The sequence below is a fragment of the Rhipicephalus microplus genome, chromosome X (genome assembly GCF_043290135.1).
Source record: "Rhipicephalus microplus isolate Deutch F79 chromosome X, USDA_Rmic, whole genome shotgun sequence".
Classification (NCBI taxonomy): Eukaryota; Metazoa; Arthropoda; class Arachnida; order Ixodida; family Ixodidae; genus Rhipicephalus; species Rhipicephalus microplus.
The window spans coordinates 481,138,976-481,162,798 of record NC_134710.1 but is presented as its reverse complement, the minus strand read 5'-3'; the positions used below and the strand labels follow the sequence as shown (position 1 = coordinate 481,162,798).

Genomic DNA, 23,823 nt, shown 5'->3' with positions numbered 1-23,823 from the left:
ATCGCTTATTTCCCTTAGATGTGTGATAGATGACATACAGTCTGGGTTGTTGGTTAACATCTAATCTAGGGTGTTTGACGAGCCCTGTGTGACACGCGTTGGTTCAGTTATCAACTGCGAGAGGTTAATGTTCAGGCATACATTAATAAAGTTCGATGCTTCAGGGGTACTACTTGAAGTTGTGTAGTTTTGCCAAATATGTGAGGATAATTAAAATCCCCGAGCAGAATGACGTCTGCATTTTGATGCACTTTTGTAAGAGTGCTTAGAACACAGTCGAGTTTGCAGAGGAAGTCGAGGTTACTTTAGGGCGGCTGTTAGCAAACGCCTAAAAGTATGGTACGCGGTACCGCACGGCAGCTAACCAGTAACACTTCAAGTTCTGTATCAGTGTCAAAACGTTGAAGATAATAGCTGCTCATTCACTGCCACAAAGACCCCCCCCCCCTAACGTTCATCTTCGTGATCCTTGGGATAGAGATTAAAGTTGGGCATACCGGCAAGAACCTCAGCATCACTGATATTGATGTGTAGCCATGTCGCCGTTAGTATATGCACATTACTGGTAGAAGATAATACAATGTTTGGCACAAGTTGACGCTTCGGCAAAAAACTACGAATATTAGTAAAGATTACAGAGAATGCAAGGTTAGCCCGAGAAGCTTCACTAGAAGGAGTTTTGTTTTTTACAGCGTGTTGATTGCTACTGGCATTCTTTGACAGGTTGCGAGACTTCTTCATAAAAATATTTCTTTGAGCCAATACAAAGGGTCTTGTAAGGCAGAGAAAAACGAGCCGATTTTGTTTTGGCAAAAGCCACCAAATTCTTACGAGCATTTTTAACAAAGCGGCTAAAGTCTCATGCAAAGTTGTATTTTTGTTTCTTTCAATTTGCGCGCATTAGAAAGAACAGCTTCTTTTGTCTTGTAGAAGCTAAACTTAACAATAATAGGGCGACCACGCTCGGTAGACTGGCGGTCTAGAATGAACCCTTTCAAGTTTTTTTTTTTTATCTAATGTAGGGCCAAGATGGTCACGACAGTGTTTTATGGCCAGTTGTTTTGTTTGGGGGTAACCCTCTGAAATGCTAGGCTTGGGCAGACCATAAAATGCCAAGTTTTTTCGACGTGATCGACTTTCGGGATCGTCAAGGCGTGTCTCGAGTTCGAAAACTTTGCGAGCTATCTGGGTAATGTCGCACCTAATGTTTTAGATTTCCGCGCAAAGCCGGGCAAGACTCTGGCAATGTTTTTCAACGTTATTCATCTGCTAGCTCAGGTGGGCGATCGTGTGATTTGTTGTCAGAAGCAGATTCTTTAGGTCATTTATATCTCAAATTAGTTTTCACTGACCAGCTGAAATTTTATGCAATTCTTCGAATATAGCGGTCGAGTTAGAACCCGGGTTGGACTCAACATCACCCAACTGCATGAGCAAAGAACAAATGACATTAATACACTCGACAACAATAACAAAGCAGCACTGTGGGCTCAGCAGCTGCAGCAAAAAGTAGTTGCTCAATTTTTTTGAGAACAGAGCTTATGGTTTACTAGCCTGCATGGCAAAGGTAAGTGGATTACTGCTCTGCGCTGTGGCACAGCTGACGAGCCCACAGAGCGCCGCGGTTGATCGCAGATCTTTTGTAGGTGATAAAAAAGGTGATGTTCCAGGTGATCCGACCTCCCACGGTTATGTGAGGAGCGAGTCTTGCAGGATTAGCGCCCTCTGGACGGGTGAAGTACTCGATTCTAGTCGGACAAGGGGCGTTGTTTGGTGCAAGGCCCACGCTTCATAACTATTTTCTTGGGACCAGCCTGTCGACGACATCTCGGTCGTAACTGTTGATAATGCAGTCAACAGCATGCGCGAGATTGCAAGCGCGAAAACCTGCATGGCAAAGGTAAGTGGATTACTGCTCTGCGCTGTGGAACAGCTCACAATCCCACAGAGAGCCGCGATTGATCACAGGTCTTTTGTAGGCGATGCGGCCTCCCACGGTGAAGTGAAGACCGATGGATGGATGGATGGATGGATGTGGCCGTACCCTTTAGATCGGGCGGCGGCTAACGCCACCTAGCCGTGATACTTAGTGAACTAACCATTATATTTATCTTTTTTTTTCCTTTAAATAATGAAGTTGAGGATTCGTACTTCGCAGTGAAGGGTTTAATTTTCACTCGTGCCTTGACTTTAGCCACCAATCAGATAACCTCCTTCTAGTTAAGTCTACCCGCTTAAAGTCTATTTTGCCCTCGCTGTCCCTAAATCCCAGTGCTTTGAAAAACTCTGCGCCATCATCCTGAACTATAGGGTGAAGCCCTTTACAGAACATTATCAAGTTTTCGGCAGTTTCTTCTTCCTCTCCACACGCACTGCATACTGTGTCGACCCCTTCGTATTTGGCCCGATATGTCTTGGTTCGCAGTACTCCCGTCCTGGCCTCAAACAGTAGAGAACTACCCCGAGTATTATCATAGATCCTTTCCTTGGCAATTTCCTGCTTAAAAGTTCGATAGATCTCTAGTGCGGACTTCTTAATCATGCCCATGCTCCACATGTCAGTCTCCGTTTCCTTCACTTTTTTCTTAACCGATAGTTCCTTTTGGTTTGGCCACCTGCTGTTTTCTAAGTATTTACCAGTCAACTTCCTGGTTCGCTTCCTCCATTTTGTATCGACATTCTTCATGTACAAGTAGCTGAAAACCTTCCTAGCCCAACGCTCTTCCCCCATTTCTCTCAATCGCTTCTCAAATTTTATCTTGCTGCTAGCTTCCCTGCCCTCAAATGATGTCCATCCCATATCACCTTCTACTCCCTGATTTGGTGTATTCCCGTGAGCTCCTAAAGCAAGCCTACCTATTCCACAATGCTTAATTTCTAATCTTGCTTGAACTTGTGATCTCATGCACAAGACCGCATTGCTGAACGTCAGCCCAGGAACCATGACCCCTTTCCATATTCCTCTCACAACATCATACCTATTGTAATTCCACAGTGCCCTATTTTTCATGACTGCTGCATTCCTGTTACCTTTAGTCGTCACGTATATTTCGTGTTCCCTCAGATACTCGGTCCCATTGCTTATCCATACGCCCAAATATTTGTATATATCTGTTATCTCTAGCGTGACCTCCTGTATTCTAAGCTCACTACCTTCGTTGTCATTGAAAATCATGACTGCTGATTTTTCCCTACTGAATCTAAAATCTAACCTATCTCCCTCATTACCGCAGATGTCCATCAATCTCTGCAAATCTTCCTTGTTGTTGGCCATTAGCACTATATCATCTGCGTACATTAATGCTGGTAGTGCCTGATCAATAAGTTTTTCTTGTTTGACTAAAGAGAGGTTGAAGCCCAGTCCACTTCCCTCTAATTTTGCCTCTAATCCTTGTAGGTACATCATGAATAATAAAGGTGACAGGGGGCACCCCTGCCTAAGCCCCCGTTCTACCTCTGCAGGCTTGGATACCTGTTTTTCCCATTTTATAACTACCTTGTTACCTTTATAGACACCATTTAAAAGATTAGTGACTACATGTTCCACGCCTAGTGTGTCCAGTATTCCCCACAATTTCTCTTGAACCACGCTATCATACGCTCCCTTGATATCCAAAAATGCTAGCCACAGGGGCCTGTGTTCTTTTTCTGCTATTTCGATGCACTGCGTCAGTGAGAACAGATTGTCTTCCAACCTCCTCTGTTTCCGAAACCCATTCTGCAGTTCCCCCAGCACCCCCTCATCCTCTAACCACGCCTGCAGTCTTTCCTTTATAATCTGCATCGCCAGCCTGTAGACCACTGATGTCACTGTTATAGGACGGTAGTTGTTTATGTCAGCTTTGTCCCCCTTTCCTTTATAGATCATGCTCATCCTGCTAAGTTTCCATCCATCGGGAACTTCACCATCAATTATTATTGTACTCACTGCCTCTCTCAGAGCCTGCTTAGACTTCGGACCTAATGTTTTTATCAGCCTAATTGGAATGCCATCTGGGCCTGTTGATGTACTACTAGGAACCCTTTTCTCAGTCTTTCCCACTCTTGTTGTGAAAATGGAGCCATTGCACCGAGTTTTGCAGAATGAGCGCCCTCTGGAGGATTTAAGTGCTCGATTCTAGTCGGGCAAGGGGCGTTGTTTGGTGCAAGACCCACGCTTCACAGCCATTTTTCTAGGGACGGCCTGTCAACGCAATCTCAGTGGTAACTGTTGATAATGCATGCGCGATATCGCAAGCGCGAAAACCTGCATGGCTAATTAAGGTAAGTGTATTACTGATCTGCGCTGTGACACAGCTGACGAGCGCACTCGAAGAGCTGACGAGCCAAATGGCGTGGCGCTGACTCTTCAGATAACGCACGTTTTTTGGCGTAGTGGTTAGCGCTGCGCACTGAGAATCAAGAAGTGTCTGGTTCAATTCCGCACGACATCATATAATTTTCAACGTCACTTCCGTGACGGAAGTACGTCAGCGGAACCGTGGTAGATCCCTGCGTTTATCTCTTTCGTGTTAATAAACGCTCAACTACCTCGGTGAATGACACGCTTCACTTTGGTGTTGTACCGATTTCTAAAAAAAGACCAGCCATGTTTTTTATATCAATCTCTTGTTTTTGTTTGTTTGTTTTTTCAATGGCTTGCTGGCTTCGTTTAGGGGCCTTACACAGAGTTTTTCTACGCTAGAAAAGTGTCGTTCATATCTTACTGTTTTCAAATGTAATTTTCCAGTTTTTTGTCTCTTTTTCAATCACGAATTCTCGCTTTCTTTACTCTAAATTAGTGGCTGGATAGTTAGAATTTTTTAACGTGTGCATTAAAACAAGCGATCCTGAACCATTATGGGCTCAATGAGCACCAATTCTTCAGCTTGGCAATTATGTGAGTATTTTTCCGATGTTGAGTTTTAACGTTCTCAGTAAATCAGAAGTGAAACATCGCTCTGCTTGTGAACTCATGTGCATTGTTTTGCTAGATTACAGAATCATGGCTTCGTTTCATTTATTCATGTCTACCCTGGTAATTGTCTGCATCAAGGAAATCGTTGCAGCACGTGGTGCACACAAGCCGGCAAAGTGATGCCTGTTGTGATTTATGAGAGCGCCACCATACCAGAGTGCTCTTCCGAAGCTGCACAAAGTAATGTGCGACACACTTTGGCTCGTGCAATATTGTCCACGTTACATGTAGTTCTCAAAGTTACACGTCGCTAATGGGCAGAACGTGAGTACAAACTCGGAGTTAAGGCTAAGCTATTGATTCAAGAGATCAGCATGCTATGACGGGGCACACGGACGTTACCTTGCGAAAGCTTCATCATACGCAATTTCTAGTGTTCACAATTGTGTGACCACTTGTGTTTTAGACGTCAGTGGAGTCAAGCTAGGCTAAGCTATAGGTCCTAGAGATCAGCATGCTACGACGGGGCACATGGACGTTACCTTGTGAAAGCTTCATCATTCACAATTTTTAGTGTTCACAAGTGTGTAACCACTTGTGCTTTAGGCGTCAGTGGAGTCAAGCTAGGCTAAGCTATAGATCCTAGAGATCAGCATGCTATGACTGGGCACACGGACGTTATCTTGCGAAAGCTTCATCATACACAATTTCTAGTGTTCACAAATGTGTGACCACTTGTGTTTTAGGCGTCAGTGAATTCAAGCTAGGCTAAGCTATAGATCCTAGAGATCAGCATGCTATGACGGGGTGCACGGACGTTACCTTGCGAAAACTTCATCTTACAGAATTTTTAGTGATCAGAAGTTTGTGACCCCTTGTGTTTCAGGTGTCAGTGGAATTAAGCTAGTTTTTACGAACTGTATACACAGGAATGTAGAGCTCTTCTGCTTTGTAATGCGGCTACGTACCGCAGCATAGGTGGTCTGATTGTAAACAAAGATCTCCATCGGTTTGGCGCAGTTTTAGCTGGGATGCTTCATTTGGCGAGTAGGTAGGTTTATGAGGCTTTTTAGAGTGTTAGAAGTATGAGTAATTATCGTGTGTCTGAATAAATACTCCCGTCCTCCCCGGCCTGAGGTATTGAACAACCTGTGTAGCTTATACTGCAGCGTCCGACACGACTGAGTGCAACGTTGCCTTGATATCTTTTTAAAAATGCGCCAAAATAAATTTTTCATGCGTATGTGAAATATCCACATAGTATGTCAGGTGTAGTATGAGTGGTAGCGAAATTAGTGCAGTTTGGTGCAACATAAACCATTGCCTCGAACCAGGCACAGCTTTCAGGCTGGAGCAGCGCACGCGCATGGATGCCCCCGTGTTGACCGCGGCAATATTAGCGGCGGCTTCTGTTCCTGTATGACACTACGGGTCGAGTCTCATCACCCGAAATGCATTGAAGGACACTGTTAGAACCCAAGACTCGCACGCAACCATGCACCGAAGCCGACACCGGAATGTCTGCTCAACGAGCTTATATACACTGCTGCGTTACAACGCCGAAATAGCAGTTTTCCGTCAATCCGCGCCGACTGCAGCACCTTATATATATTAAGTCATAAAACACGGGCCTGCAAGTTTTCACATTATCTGGGCATGAAGTGACATCCATGGCTGCTACTGATCACTCTCTAAAATGAGTTTTAGGCTTGTCCAAACGCCACTGTTTTTGCAGCAAGTCGTGCTGGGCCGCAATTACACAAGCAAGAACGTTTATAGCCCTGAACACCACCAGTGACGCCACATATTCATTGATCTTTCTCAGCACTGCAACTGTGCCTATCGAACCTACGCAAAGGCATTGGCACACAGGCTGCTAGCTTTTCTTTTTCCTTTGTCTGCAACAAGGGCAATCGCCTGTGAGAGAGCATTGCTGAAAATGTGCGGCGGCAAATTGTTGTGGATAAAAAAAAAGGTCAGCTTTTGTTAATGCTGCTTTATTAGTAATCATCGCCGGGCAAATGAGATGCAAAAAAGTATGTCCTTTATCTCTAAATTTCAATCAAGTTCAGCAACACTTCTTTGCTGCGTCAAGTTTCGATTTTCGGGCAGTTTATGATAATGCAAGAAACTCATCGTAGTGCAGAATAAAAAAAAAAATGGGTGTTGGACTCCTTTAATAACAGCCCCGTCTCAATGGAACTTGTTTTATCTGAAGCCGCCGGCAAGTTTCATGCGTCTATGCTGCTTTTTTTTACAGCGATAGCTGTTATGAAGTCACAACAAAGGACAATGCATTCCGGTACCATTGTTGTCCGCCGCCGTCGCGACCCTTAATCACTATCACGTAAAATAAAGAAAGAATAACTAAATCAAAAATATGAGGACAGAATGGGAATAGAAACTGGGCCCTCGTCGTGGTAGCCCTGCACTCTATCACTGATCGAGCTACGTTTTTTTTCTTTATTGCCTTGCCCCTAGGATTTTCCCACACTATTGGTAAAGCATAGAACAGTACAATGATATACCATCTCCTGTTAGATGACTGCATTTTACCACTTTGGCATATATGCCAACAACGATAACTCTTTGGGATCCCACTTCATTACTTCCTACTGAAATTTCTCCATTTCGACAAAACGAGACACAGATTCGCAAAAGTAATCGTGAACAGATCTGCACTGTGAAATGTCGTTCCGGTTCGCTTTATAATATGCAGGCCCAAGAGCCTCCTTTACTAGATGCCTCCCGCGCGGTTTCTTAACCCAGTTATACACCATGTCCCTCTTTTTTTTCCATGAAAGGCAACGAGCGCCACGGGCGGCGAACGGCTACAACAGAGTTCACGTGATGCAGCCTCTGAGATTTTCGTCCCACTTGTTACCCTCTCGGAGGAGTTTGCAGCCCCATGCATGCTGTCTGGCGCCCAGCTTCCGCTGCCGCTGGAAGTGGGTAAGACAATAAGCGTCGGCTCACAGATTTGTGAAGAACTGCACGGAACCACCGTTGCACAGGAGAAGCGAGCGACGCGGAGAGCATGTAGTCAAGGAGACCTTGAATCAGGTCGTAAGGTACGTAATATTCGTGTTGAACTGATGAAACATCAGCCCTGCACTGAGTGCAACTGTGCCCCCTCTTTTCAAGGACACAGTGACGCTCTATAAGCACAGGGATGAGCGCACCCGAGTTATAGTCGAGGCCGCGCAGATGGCACGCGAACAGGTGTTATGCATTAGCAAGCCCTCCGTATCCTTTTCCGAGAAGGAACTAAGGTTCGTCGAAGGTTTCGGTGCGCGCAAGTAGTCATATTACTTTTACTTTTCTGTTTCGTTTCTTTATAGACTTCGCCTTTTTCTGTGCTTTGGATTTTTTTCCTTACTCATGCATTGCTCTTTGTGCCACATCATTTTGTCACATGGTTTACTGTCTCGTCTATATGTTTTCGCGCTCTGTGCAATAAACTCAGCTGGAAGTTAGCGCTCGTGTCCTTCCTCTCTCTTTGTCGTCGTTCTGTTCTCGCGCTATAACTATCGTCACGTATAAATGCCGACACGATTCGCCGCTTGTCAGTTCATCCATGACCAATGATCTTTTCGCTGCTATCAGTGCCAGTGTCTTAATTACGTTTTGCGTGGCCACAAGTACGGCCCTAATAAACAGTTTCTTTTTTCGACCTATAGTATGCTCCCTTCGTTCACGTCGCAACCCCGTGACAACATGCCAAAGTGCAGTTTCTGCGACAAAACATGTTCTTATTGTTTCCAGGATGGCTGGCTATTACAATTTCTTTCGAGTGAGTGCTCACTGGCTCAGTGAAATATAGATGTTTTTTTTTGTGGGTGCCGCCATCTCGCAGGCGGGCTGCCCTTTTCTGGTCTGTAACCAATCTGGAATGCGGGTAGCTCGCTATTGGCATATAAGGAAAGCGTGGCGCTGCGGCTTTATCGTTTTTTTTTTTGCTGTTGTTCCGCGGTGAATTTCGACTCGAGTGATGCGGGTTTTTTATAAAATGAGTCTATGAGATATTCTGACGAGATTCAAGTCGTTGACGGCCAATTGTTTTGTTACACAGTGTCGCGAACAACAAGTCCGCCTCTGTAGATGCAGTATATTTACAGCACCCACTTTTTGCTTGAAAACTGCTCAGTATATTCAGGTCTTTCCGGAATGAGCAACAGCGCTTCGAGAGCATAGTGAATATCTTTTTTTAGCTGTAGCCATTCGTTTTTCTAACGATATTTCTTTGCGCCATGCCGTCGCATCGGCTACAGCTCTTGCATGAAGACATGCGTTGGAGTGTAGTGGTTCTTCTTTATTTCGTGACACTGATGATTTCTGTTAACTGCGCACTAACTTCTGTCTAACATGTTTCTCAACTCTGAAGGAGTGACCATGTCTCACTCGCTCATTTGTTTTTACAGGCGTGGTCCTAAATACTGCTCTTACATTAAGCGACGCTGACGTGTGTGCGCGACCCATTTTTATCTTCGTTTTTTTTATTAGTGACATTTCTCTGACTCTCCGTGCCGCGTTACTTTGACCTACGATAGAGAGAAATATTACGTCGGGCTGTTTATTGGGAAATATTGTCATTGTTCGAATAGCTTTAGGCTGCGTACCTTCCGTTCATAGCCGAGGTTTAGCATCGGTGTCGAAATCGTTGCGGTTTGTCCACCTGCGACCAAATGCTCTGAACATACCCCAGAACCCGCGGAAGGTACAAACGTTTCCTGGGTAAATTTGCAAGCCATAGAAGTCGCTGCTCCTCGTCAACTGGAAAACCATTCAACTTAAAGAGTCCACAGCTACGAAAACTCAGCGTCTGGTGATGCACATGGCATATTTCTTCCAACAGCAGTTCCCTTTTTCTGTAGTTGTTACTTCCCCAAAAACAGCGCAGTGTTTCCTGATGATCAAATCTTTACCTTAATAGCGATGAAGAAAAAACAAAATCCGCAGGTTCGCTTAATACACGGCAAATCGCTCGATAACGCCCCGCCACGGTGGCCTCGGATGCTGACCCGCAAGTCACAGGATCAAATTCCGGCTGTGGCGGCTGCATTTCCGATGGAGGCGGAAATGTTGTAGGCGCGTGTACACAGATTTGGGTGCACGTTAAAAACCCCAAGTGGTCAAAACTTCCGAAGCCCTCCACTACGGCGTCTCTCATAATCATATGGTGGTTATGGGACGTTAAACGCCACAAATTGAAATCGCTCGATAACGCCGCACATGCCAGCGTCCACACACACTCCAAGCAGTCGCCCGAATGCTAGAGAGGAGGAATGCGTTGATTTCCAGACTGGACCTCCTCGCCCGATGCAAAAGGCTATATGCAGAACAGGATGTTGAGAAAAGAACCATCGTTTTTTCATGAGAATGCAAGTACACTTGCACGCGTCGGTGGTTCAGTGGTAGAATCACTGCCTGCCACGCGGGTTGCCCGGACTCGATTCGCGGCTGACACAGGCGGCTTTTTTACTTTGTCTTTTCTCTGACGCTCTTCGCTATTGCTTGACTGTTTTTTTTTAAGCCTGAAGCACGAATATGATTTACCTTGAGTCGCCGTGTGCAATTTTAACATTAGGAAAAATTTATACTGACACACCCATGTGCTTAGGTAGAAGTTCGCTTCAGACAATGATCAAAATCATTCCAGACAGCGTACATCACACTTTTTTGTCGCATAATTTCACGCAAAACGTCAACTCTATTTTTTTACATTCTCTTTTTTGGTGTTCTCATGGACTGATGGAAGGAGCGGACGTTATTCACTTGAAAGAAATAACTGAAATGAATATTCTGTTCCATGAAATAACCGAACCATTGTTGCATCATTGTCTTGCAGATGATCAATCGATAAAAGCTGCTTGCTGAACTGCCACCTTTTTATACCGTTACCGGAGTAAGAACAAACCTGCTAAAGCGATGTCAGCCACGCGGCTTTTTTGAGTGACGTTGTCGATCCTCCTAAGTTCATTTCATGGAGAACTAATTAAGCGAAAGTTGGGATGCGTATTCGCGGATATTTCGCTCATCGCAAAAGAACATGGCATTCTTTCTTTTGTTATCTTTTTGTATCGAAGACCGGCATACATTAAGCAAAGAATGGATTCAGTCACACTACAGTAGTGCGTAGTAGGCTATACAGAGGGTGGACGCCTACAAAATTATATTCACAAAAAACGTGGCATGGTGTGAAACCACAGACAGTTTCTAAGCGTGGATATCCCTTTGAATGGCAGAGTGCGTGTTTCTAAAAATTACTTGCAATGTTTGGCGAGGCTACCGAATACATTCTGTAATGGACGGCATATCTATTACGAGTAGATTGCATTCAGAGTATTTTATTTGTCGACAGTCGGCTTACACCGCTCAAAAAAAAAGGTAGATACCACGTATAATGTGGTAATTGATGGTACGCGAAGCACTAATGAGGAATGTTTAGTTTTCACAATAAAATCAGCACAACGTACAAGGTGGACAAATTGCGCCATACGTGACTTCCACGTGATACTTATCATGTTTGCGCCTGGTGCTCATCGTTCATTCACGTCACGTAACACCAAATTTGGTATATATGAAGCTAGAGAAACGGCCGTAAGTGCGCTATGAGCTAGGTATGTAGTCTTGTTTTTACATGACACGCATGTCATAATATCATGTCTGCGCCTGTCACATAGCTTCGTCATCCATCTACGTCACATAATACCAAGTTTGGTGCATGTGATACCAGCTAAACGACCACGAGCGTATCATGAGCGTGGTATGTAGCCATGATTTTACATGACACGCATGTAATCATTATCATATTTGCAACAGTCATATACCTCGGTCTTCCAATCACGTCCCATCATACCCGATTTGGTATATGTGAATCTAGCAAAACAACCACGAGCGCGTCATGAGCGTGGCATGTAGTCATGTTCTTCATGGCACGCATGTCATGATTACCATTTTCGCACCAGTCATATACCTTCATCATCCATTTACGTTACGTAACACCAAAGAAAGAAGTAGACTTGTTCACTGATAAAAGCGTATTGATTTACTTCTTACTCGCAAGCTGTAAAATTTTAGAAATCTTTGTATCGTTCATATGCAGAATCAAGAGAGCAATGAAGGCAGCCGCACTTCCAGACAAATAAAATTAATTGCTGCTGATCTATTGAGCCTCAGACACAAGCACAGGGCTTCCTGCTCCAAGTTAATCAATGGCTTAGATTTATAAGCAGGACCACCCGAGAACAACATACATCCAAATTTTATTTTTGACCTACCACCGGCAATACGACTTTATCGTCTTTTGCGCAAGCTCATCTTTGTCCTCTTTTTAACAGCGGCACATAAAAACCTGCCAGCATCAATATAAACTTCAGAAGCAGAACTTATACAAGTGGCAATATACTGTACATCGGATTGGTGCCAATGAATTATAATGTGTTGCGTAGGGATGATGACTGAAGAGGGCTAGATGTATCACTTTACTATATAAATCGACCCTAGAACTCCAAAGGATGCCTGACGTTGCACATGTACAAATTTTTCTATAAGTATATATGAACAATGTTAAATGCGCGTATACACCTTTGGAACCGCCTGCACACCCCCAAACTTTGCTGGTGATTACCTGGAACGGTGGGAACTTATATAGAAGCATACATAAAACAATATTAAAAATTACTTCTAATTGATGACTTACTCTGCTAAATATCAACTAAGACACTACTTCCTCATATTCAGCCTAAAGTACTGAAAACGTGATGGCTGACCTAGCTTTTCACTTTGATCTACTACAAGCCGTTAAGAAATTCACGATGATTTAGAATGATTTAAGACCTATTCATGATCTCTTTAATTGTTAGTGGTAGCATACAAGAAAGCATTTCATGTTTAGTGACAGCATGTATTTCTTATAAGAAAGCGGTTGTCCTGACCCTTAACAGTGCCTTAACGAATCTAAGTCACCATCACCAGCAGCAGCAGAAGGGGCAGCCTGACTACAGCCAATACAACGCAAAAAAGCATGTGTTCCACCAATCAACTCAGTTCCGTGCTTTTTTGCTCCCACATTATACTTGCAAGCTTATTTACCTCCTCTGCTTACATAATTTCTCGTCTGCCTTTAACGCATGTGCCTTCTCTTAGAATCCAGTGATTTGACAGAGGTTATCCTGCCTATGCGCTACGTCCCCGGCCAATGTCTCTTTTGCTTGACTTCAACTATTCTTTTTTATTTCCATTACGATATCCTTAACCCGCATTTGTGTCCTGACCAGCTCTCCTCTCTTCCTACCTCTTCAGATTGCACCATTTATTTGGTTTTCATCGCTCACTTCGTCGTCCTCAATTTAAGTTGAACCCTCTTAGTAAACATTCAGGTTTCCGCTCTATGGGCAAGTACCGGTAAGATTCAGTTATTATATACCTTCCTCTTCAGGGACAGTAGTAGACTACCACTCGTGATTCGAAAATGCAAGCCGAATGTGCTCCAATGCATTCTTATTCTTCTACTTATTTCACTCTCATCGTTCGGCTCCGCGGTTACTACTTGTCTTAAATGGGTGTATTCCTCTACAACTTCCATTGTTTCGTCACTCTCACAACGCGCTGTTCTCTGCCGACAATGCTGCACATTACTTTAGTTTTATGCTTGTTCATTAGGGAAATCATAATAATTAGCAATCAAAGTAATGGGGTTTAATTCCTCCTCAATTTTTCACGGCACAGGATGAGGGTTTATAAATATGCAGGCTTTCCATCCCGATCTCTATGCGAGCCTCACTTGTGGTATAGATGACCACTGGTATTTTTTCAAAGGACGGGCTTTTGTTGACGTCAAGCGTTTTGTACTTAAAATTGTGAAAAAAAAAAACGTGGCTGATGCCAATATATTAAAGGCGGTATAACACGAGCGTGAAACGTGTCTTCACAGAGGTGGTTGAACATTTATTGTGAAACATTTCAGCAACTGTAACAAATTGCTAAGTCAGGTCAGAAACTGCAAGCAGCTCGAAACTTACAGCACACACATCAAACAAAAAGCTCCTACGAAATTAGCATACACAGTACGAGCACGGACTAGCAAATGTCACAGCTCCACACTTAAAGTGCGCTGTTCAAACAGAAAGAAGTGCCTAATGACCACACAAGATACACAAGACAAGCGTGAACAGCTGTCACAATTCTTCCTGCGTCATGTGTCAGTAGCGCGCTCCTTTCGCAAACGCGGCCGGGACAGCGCTTGAGGTGATCTTCGTCCTCTCTCTAATTACAAGTCTGATAAGCGCACGCACAAGGGAGATCACGCTCGGTGAAGGCGGCGTTTCGTGGATAAGGGGACCTTTAGAGCGCGCCCAACGCGACCCTGTCACGCCATCTCTCCCCTGATAATGAATATGCGCTAAAATTTCGAAGCTCTGAGAACAGCCAAACGGTTTATGCTGTAGATAAATGACCTCCCGTTAGCATGCTAAACAATCTGCGCCCTTTGGCGCAGTGGTTTTGACCATGCGCTGAGAGTACAGAGGTTGGTGGATAAATTCCGCGTGGAAAATGCTTGCCTTCTTTTTTTTTTCTTTGTAATATCTTAGTATGTGCTTTGCTACGTCACTTCCGTGACGGAAGTATGTCAGTGGAACCGTGGTAGACACCAGTTTAAAACACTTTCGAGAATGACAAAATTATAGCATGAACTGAAGCATATACCTTGCTGACCGCCATTGATTGTATTTATAAATAAAGAAGTGGGAGATATAGTACCTGCCAAGTCAGGCATCCCAGAGGGACTAGCTCTGGGACCCTTCTTTTTCATGTTATATATAAACGATGTTATCGCCATCTTTGCCGTAAAATTAAGTCACGTTTTTTGCTGAGTACTGCGTGTTGCACAAAGAAAAAATTCGACAGATCCCTTGTACTGTGGGAATCGGTTTTATACGAAGGATGCGCATGCAAGGTGAATATGCACTAATTCTTCATCGATCGAAGTATTACGAAGTTGCACCAAAAATATGCACAAATACACACACAGACATACGTAAAACAGCTGCATATGTTTTACATCGCCAATTACTTAAACCTACGTAACGATGCAAACGACAACCTAGATATTTGCAACTCCAGAAGCGATAAGTTGATATAAAGCGCCGCTTCTTGCGATGATTGTAGCCTTCGGGATTGCTACATAAATAAACTTAAGTGGATGACACCTGACTGCAATTAATGTTAACCCCATGTGATGGCTTTATTTTCGGAGTAGATATGTTATGTTCATAAAATTTGAAAGCCAGCACTGCAACGACAATTGGCGTTTCACAATTATTACCGTCTATTTGTGATGTAGTTCCGAGACCTGGCCTAGCTCTGTGGTAGAATGTTGATTGATCGATATGTGGGGTTTAACGTCCCAAAACTGCCATATGATTATGAGAGACGCCGTAGTGGAGGGCTCCGGAAATTTCGACAACCTGGGGTTCTTTAACGTGACCCAAATCGGAGCACACGGGCCTGTGGTAGAATGTCTGATTGCCACGCAGAATGCTAAAATTGTATTCCTGCGGGGCAATGACGCTTATTCGTTGCATTCGTCCTATTAACGCTGCTGAAATCCGTTTTTTTAACGCTCAAGCGTTAAAATTACCCATGTACGTTCTCGCTGTTTCTGGGTAGATATAAACTGTCGAACACTTGTGGCACGTACCCGCATTATAGTTGCGAATACCCGAGGGTCGGCATGTGCCACTGTTTTTTGGAAAGTGTTTCGCAACGAGGGTTATGTGACTTTATTTGTGTCATAACTAGCAAGTCGTATTTATCAAACCATTTTACCCTTCCACAGGCAGACAGACAGACAAACAGACCGACAGACAGACAGACAGACAGACAGACAGACAGAAGGAAGGACGGACGGACGCATTTACGAACAGACGGACGGACGGACGGACGGGCAGACAGACAGACAGAGATACAGACAGACAGACAGACAGACAGACAGACAGATAGATAGACAGATGGAGGGATAGTGGCAATCTACCTGTCATACATTCAGAGTGCTTGCCAAATGTGCTCCACCCAATTCTTATTCTACTAGTTACTTCAGTCTCGTTCTTAGGCTCCGCGGTTATTACCTGCCCTAAGTAGGCATAGTCTTTTACAATTTGAAGTGCACTATTACCTATCTTCTACAATTTGAAGTGCACTATTACCTATCTCGAAGCGCTGCTCTTTTCCGAGGTTGTTTTACATTGCTTTCGTTTTCTGCAGAATAATTTTAAGACCCACCTTACTGCTCTCCTTGTCTAACTCCGAAATCATGAGTTGCAATTCGTCCCCTGAGTTACTGAGCAATGCAATATCATCGGCGAAGCGCAGGTTACTAAGGTACTCTCAATTAACTCTTATCCCTAACTGTTCCCATGCTAGGCTTCTGAAAACCTCCTGTAAGCACGCGGTAAATAGAATTGGAGAAATTGTGTCCCCCTGCCTTACACCCTTCTTGATTTGTATTCTTTTGCTTTCTTTATGAAGCACTATGGTAGCAGTTGATCCCATGTAGATTTCTTCTAGGATGTTGAAATATGCTTCATCGGCACCCTGATTCCGTAGTGTCTGCATGACGGCTGATATTTCTACTGAATCAAACGCCTTCTCGTAATCTATGAAGGCTATGTATAGTGGTTGGTTATATTCTGAGCATTTCTCTATTACCTGATTGATAGTATGAATGTGGTCGATTGTTGAGTAGCCTGTTCGAAATCCTGCTTGTTCCTTTGGTTGATTGAATTATAATGTTTTCTTTACTCTGTTAGCAATTACCTTTGTATATAGCTTGTATACTACAGAGAGTAAGCTGATCGGCCTGTAATTTTCAAGTCCTAGTCATCGCCTTTCTTATGTATTAGGATGTTGTTAGCGTTCTTCCAAGACTCTGGCACTCTTCCCGTCAGGAGACACCTCGTAAACAGGGTGGCTAGTTTTTCTAACACAATCTGTCCTCCATCTTTCAGCAGATCTGATGTTACCTTATCTTCACCAGAAGCTTTGCCTCTTTGCAAGCTTTCCAAAGCTTTTCTGATTTCTTCTATCATTACTGGTGGGGTGTCATCTGGGTTACAGCTAGTTCTTGTAGTATTAGAGTCGTTGTTGTCCCGGCTACAGTACAGATCTCTGTAGAACTCCTCCGCTATTTTAACTATTTTATCCATATTGGTAGTTATCTTGCCTTCTTTGTCCCTTAGTGCATACATCACATTTTTGCCTATCCCTAGTTTCCTCTTCACTGTTTTGACGCTTCCTCTGTTTTTCAGAGCGTGTTCGATTCTCTCCACGTTATACCTTCTTACATCAGATACCTTACGCCTAATTATCAACTTCGAAAGCTCTTCCAGTTCCCTTTTGTCTGTTGTACTTAAGACTTTCATGATTTAAAGCTTCTTAATGAGATTCTTTGTTTCCTGGGAGAGCTTGCCAGTGTCCTGTCTAACTACCCTGCCTCCAACTTCCACAGCACACTCCGTAATGATACTCGTCAGATTATCATTCATTGTATCTACGCTAAGGTTGGTTTTCTCAGTAAGAGCCGAGTACCTGTTCTGAAGCGAGACTCTGAATTTCTGTACTTTCCCTCTCAGTGCTACCTCATTGATTGGCTTCTTACGTAACATTTTTTGCCGTTCCTTTCCTCAAGTCTAGGCGAATTCGAGACCGTACCATTCTAGGGTCACTGCATCGTACCTTGCCAACCACTTCCATATCCTGCACGATGCCCGGGTGTGCACTCAATATAAAATCTATTTCGTTCTTATTTTCACCATTAGGGCTCCTCCATGTCAACTTGCTCTTTCCTCGTTTTCGGTAGAAGGTATTCAAAGTCCGTAAATTATTGCGTTCTGCGAATTCTACTACTAGCTCTCCTCTGGCGTTTCTAGTACTGATGCCATAATCTCCTACTGCCTGGTCTCCAGCCTGCCTATTCCCTACCTTTGCATTAAAGTCTCCCATCAGTATAGTATACTGTGTTTTTGCCTTACTCATTGCCGATTGCACGTCTTCCTAGAAGCGTTCAACTGAAGCGTCATCATGACGGGATGTAGGCGCGTAAGCCTGTACCACCTTCATCTTGTATCTTTTAGTCAGTTTAATTACGATACCTACCACCCTTTCATTATTCCTATAGTATTCCTCTATGTTGCCAGCTATGTTTCTGTGAATTAGGAACCCCACTCCCAGTCCTCTTCTTTCAACCAAGCCCCCATAACAAAAGACGTGCCCATTCCTTAGCACCGTATAGGCCTCATCTGTCCTCCTAACCTCACTGAGCTCTATTATATCCCATTTAATGCCTTCTGGCTTCTCTAATAGAACAGCTAGACTTCCCTCACTAGATAAGGTTCTAGCGTTTAACGTTGCCAAGTTCAGGTTTCGGTGGTGGCCTGTCCGGATCCAGAGATTCTTAGCACCCTCTGCTGCGTTGCAGATCTGACCGCCGCCGTGGTCAGTTGCTTCACAGCTGCTGGGGACGGAGGGCCGTGGGTTATTTGACGTATGCATGTGGGGGGTAGTGGCCAGATGCTGCGCCAGGGTGGCCAAACCTTCTTTGGTGAGGGAGTACGTTCTCGGCGGGGTATTAACGGTGAGGCCACACCCCAGGCCTCTTGATGCAGTTCCATCACCACGCGGATTTCTTTTATCCAGTTGGGAACTGCGCGGCACCGGGTTTGAAGCATGGACCTTTTTCATGCGAGGCGGATACTCTAACCACTATGCCATCGCTGTACATGAACAGAGTATATAAAAAGGAATAAAAAAGTTGCTTCGGCCGAGAATCAAACCCGGGCCACCCACGTGGCAGGAGAGTATTCTACCACTGAACCACCAACGCAGTTGTCAAGCACGTAAAGAATTATCTCGGTCACTGCCCGTAAGCCGGCTAAATGTAGGTCACTGAGTCAGCAAGCGCACGATTAAAAAGCACGAAGGTAGCGAGAGACACTGCAGCGACGATCCCGCAACCTGTGCGTCAGCAGTCGAATACCCTAGCCACTACACTCTAAGGCAAAATTACCCGAAAAGGGAGTAACGGAGCCCAATAGGCGCACGCGATGAACGGATAGACCGTTGAGGAGGAACCACAGAGGGAAGCGTGCAGTGCGAAACCACTTATTCTCCAAAGGGATGAACCGCCCAGGGATTCCACGCAGCGCGAAAAGCGTTGCCAAGGTGACTAGTCCTCCTTCTCCACAGAACACATGTCCTTCTCCTCCTCTGCCCACTCAGTCTTTCCCCGTCTTTTGCCGGCTACGGTTGGCGGTGCGTCGCGCTCGGAGTGCTCGACCACGGCCGCCTGGATTCGACGATCTCAGAATTACGACATGGTCCTTCTGTGTACGCTTAGATGAGAGTGGGCTGCTGCTTTTGCGTTTCGCTGCACCCATGAAGTCTGGAGCAAGCCTCGACACGTCACCACGCCAAACTGTATATCTCTGGCTTCAAGATAGTCACGACCAACACACGACAGCAACAGTTGGGGAGGCCAATATGGCGGCCGAGAAGTCGACAGACCTATCGGATATATACTTCAGTCCAACTCAAGGCAGAAAACAGAGCTGTATTCCAAGGCAAGTAGGTTATCATTCTTTATTCAACTCTACTTGTCGCGTGTGCGGTACGGATCGTGCTTGCCGCAACGGGCTCGTTCGTGTTGTGTATCTCACGCACGAAATGCATCGCGAAGGTCAGCTTCAGCATATGCAGTTCGCCTGTGCTTTGCGATCGCCTGCGAATTGGCCGCCATTGCCGTCGGCTTCCCGTACGCTCACTCATTGAGTGCTCGCCTGTCTTCGCCGCCGCGATGAGTTCCGGGCTTGCAATATTGGGCTGAGACCTAGTCGCTGTGTTGGCAGTCGTCGAAAACACGTTGCGGGTTTTCGTAAAGAGCTTGATTGTAGTATGTCGCGCACTCTAAAAGCACCAGCACGGGCTGGCGGGGCTTTCGCTAGCGTCGGAACTCACTGAAAATGGGTCGCCATTACAGTCGGTCGCAAGCAACGCGGCGGCGGACTCGCGTTTGCGCGCTGCACTCGAGTTTGTGAAAAAGGGCCACATTACCGTCAATTTCTTCGGCGCTAGCTCCAAACCAGCTCGGCGCTGTTCGTAGCGGCAGCGAAGCGTAAGGTCGCTTTCCTGTTCGAAGTTTGCTGGCGGCAGACACTCCGCGTGCAACGCCGTGTTTGGTCTTGCGTTCGCTTGCTCGAGCTGAACGACGTCGCTCGCTTAGGACTCGCCGACTTGTTAGCGGCACGGAAGTTCGCGGAATTGTTGCTGCAGCCGCCACTCCTAAGCTGTTGCGCTACGGGAATCAAGATGAGTCTTTGACGATGTGTGACATCACTGTGAAATTATTACTAAGTCATATCTCACGTATGTTTTCATTTCACCTCGCACGTACTTCTCATATGCATTTGTATTCATCCTCTGTCACGTGTGACTCACTATTTGACATACTTATTGCGCAGCCGTAGGCACACGGTGTGCTGTAGACTGCATGTGCTGGCGTCTGCGATGCCTGTCATTCATCTCTTTCGTCAGGGCAGCTTCAGAAAGACTCTGCGAGATGTGAAGGTAAAGTTGTTTGTGTGTCATATTTTAACGCTTGTTTACATATTAACGTGCACGTACTTGCATATGCGTGCATCTTCATCTTCTGTGACGTGTGCCAACCATGTTTACTGTATTATTGTACGTGCAGCTATGGGAACACAATAGACAGAAGGCTGCGTGCGCTGGCGTCTGCAATGCCTGTCATCTATCTCTTCCGTCGAAGGAGCTCCCCAAGGAGTGAACAAGATTTAACAACGAGACTAGACTTGTACACTTCACCATGAACTCACTTAAAAGAATGGAAAAACTTCATGTGTATGTAGAAAAATAAAAGATTTCGATGTCTCACTTTTGTCGTTCGTTGTTGCCGTGACTGCGAAAGCAGTTACACATAGGTGACTAACTACTTTTTCGCGTGTTCTTTTCTGCGCATTTTCTTGCTCACTGCGCAGAAAAACAGGCGGAAAAAGTATTACGCCTGGTGGAAAATAAGCAAAAATGAATGTTTGAACTGGGGACAAAAAGTTCATCCGATTGGAGTACTTGAGTGGATCAACTCTTTGTCCAGCAAGGTGCAACTGTGAGGACTAACGGTTGCCCGGTAAGGTAAAAATGTGGGAATTAAAAGTTGCCCTTCAAGGTAAAAATGTGAGGACTGAATGTTAGTCCTTTGAGGTGAATTGTGAGACTAACGGTTACTCACTAAGGTGTAACTATGAGGACTAAACGTTAGTCCCTTGAGCTCATCTGTGGAGACTAACGTTAGAACCGGTGCCGTTTGTCCTTAAAGGGATCAATGGTTGTGGCAGCCATAATAGTCCCCAAATAGACGAACCACACACCCTTTTAACACCCTTTTGCCTTAGAGTGTAGACCATCGCAGCGGGGCAATAGTTACCCGCCATTGTCACGTATCAGACATGGTGTTCCACTTTGAAACACGAGGTCACGGACGGAAACCACACTGTGAAAAATCCTCCGAGGTCGGAGTAAAACGCTTGTCCTCTAGCGACCACCCTATTCGGAGTAATTTTTCCTCCGGACGTCTGCAGCAAAGTGTTTACTCCAGCTGACCGGAGCAATTGCCGGTACATCCGAAACATTTCTTACTGATATTTCACTCCGGCCATCCGGAGTAATTGCGTGGCGCCCCCGGGGCATTTTTCACCGGCCTTCCACTCCGGTTGACGGGAGTGATTACGTGAAACTTCATCAGCATTTTTCGCGGGTTTTTCACTCCGGCTATCCGGACCTCTTGAGGGGCACCTCAGGGGTATTTTATGAATGTCCTTACTTCTGCCGGACAGAATTTCGATGAGAAGTATCAGTATTCTTTAAAAGTGTTTGTTCCTCCGTTTACTTATTCAATGCTGATTGCGTCACGTGTCAGTTAGATAAAGTAATTCTCAAAACTGATGCAAGCACTGCAAAGTTACTGTGTATTTTTTTCACAAAGCCCGAGCAGATGAAAGTCAAGAAAACACTTGAGTTCCTATTATTTGATTTATTTAAAATAAGCTGCCTATTCTAGTTGATCACCCAGCATTCGGGAAGAGAAGAGAAAAAGATACAAACATGCGAAGAATCACCAACAACACCAACCACCAACAACAACACCCAAGTTTGAAGTGCAGCGCTTTGAAGTGAAGACCAGAATTCTGCAGCATGATACACCAAAAACAAAGAAAATGTGGCCACCAATAACAACTATTCACCATCCCTGAAAGACTACTCATCAGCTTCATTGACGACGCAAAGGTTCAGCTGGATGCTTCCAGCATAATTTAGCAAAAAAGAAATAATTACACATTATAACTTTGTCATAGAACATAGTCATGCGATTTTGTGTGAACATAGTCACGCGATAGGCACGAAATCTAGGTCACTGAAGCCACAGGTACTCGTTAAACTCAGTACAGTGCGCAAGTACAAGAGAATAACTAGCCTCGCAAATCGACCCACCCCCCACACAAACACACAAACACAGGACCAGCGTTCATTATCAGGAAGTCAATTCCAAGTACTCCGGTGTACGACAGCTGATAAGCGATAAAAACACACCACCGTGGCGCGAACAAAGTTCCAAACGGTCGAAAGTTTCCCATGTATTTCTAAATTGATAGCCTTATTTTTGCTTAATTTTAGGAAACTAATTTTTACGAAAATTAGTGAATTTCGCTACTCTCAAAAACAACATCGGGAAGGCCTCTTCTGATCGTTTCCTAAGTTTATCAGATATTGTTGCTGATATTACACGCGCATTTTCGTTCGTGCTCATCATCATACTTCAAACAAATTGTATTGTTAAGGTTTGTATGTTTCCGGCCTGTCTTTAAGAAAAGCGTACCCTAATTCTCCTTTGCGAAAAATCTTCAAAATAAGTTGGCACTGTTTTTGTTTCCTTTTTTTATTTGTACTGCCCTCTCTATTTTGCTAGTTGTCGTAGTGAACATTTTTTAAAGTATGAGCAAGTATTGGTTACTTCAAAACGAAAAAATAGCAAAAAAGGTACTAGCATCACACCACCTATTCTGACTGCATTTTCATCATATACTGGCAGAAATAAGGGAAGGTCAACCAGTTTACCTAACATACACGTCCAAGCAAACGTCCAGAGCTCACGCAATGTGATACAAGTGCAGGCGTCACGGCGTGCGCGCCAGAACTCCAGACATTTCTCCTGGCCGGTTGACAGACCAGCGTTGTGTCCAGGACAAAACTATTCCCGTATTTGAGCACTGTTTGTCAGAGAGAGATAGAAAGTAGACTTTTGTTAGAGAGACAGGGCACACGAAGGCGAACACTTTTACATTTTACCTGTTTGGGCTGGAAAACTTAACTCAACTTGAATCCTGTGTACACCCCAACCCCTCTAACAAAAAAAGACAACATTCACGGCCACGGCAGATGGAGCGGTGGTGGTTGTTGTGGTTAGAAGTAGAGATACTGTATATGCTAGTAACTCTAGTTAGAAGAATAAGGCGCCTAATTTCTACCGCTAGTAAGCAGCCTGGCGCAGCGCCTGCGGGTAGAAGAACAGTTGATAGGAAAAAGGTTAGAGCTGTTTTTTTTTCTCCTGGAAACTGAAAAGAAAAAAAAGCAGGAGCGTGGCAAGACCCCCTCCCATGCTGAACACAAAAATTACGGCAAGGTTCTTGAGAAAGTGACCTTTCCTTTTTTTCTTCTTTTGTTGTTGTTTTCTCATCCCCTTTTCCATAGAAATGTCGAGCACTCTACAACCCGCCCTGCAAAGCAACAGTTTTGCCTGTGTTTGCATTTTTTAGCATTCTTTGTCACTGGTCTAGTCCACTCTTTTCCCCTCTTTT

The 23,823-nt window shown here is 44.6% G+C and overlaps 1 long non-coding RNA gene across 1 annotated transcript; it reads left to right on the top strand.

The window, feature by feature from the left end:
• The first annotated feature begins 12,864 nt into the window (after positions 1-12,864).
• Positions 12,865-20,842, top strand: LOC142776705 (uncharacterized). Its single transcript, XR_012887732.1, has 2 exons — positions 12,865-20,518; positions 20,646-20,842. It is a non-coding gene; the product is annotated as an uncharacterized LOC142776705 (long non-coding RNA).
• Positions 20,843-23,823: the final 2,981 nt, after the last annotated feature.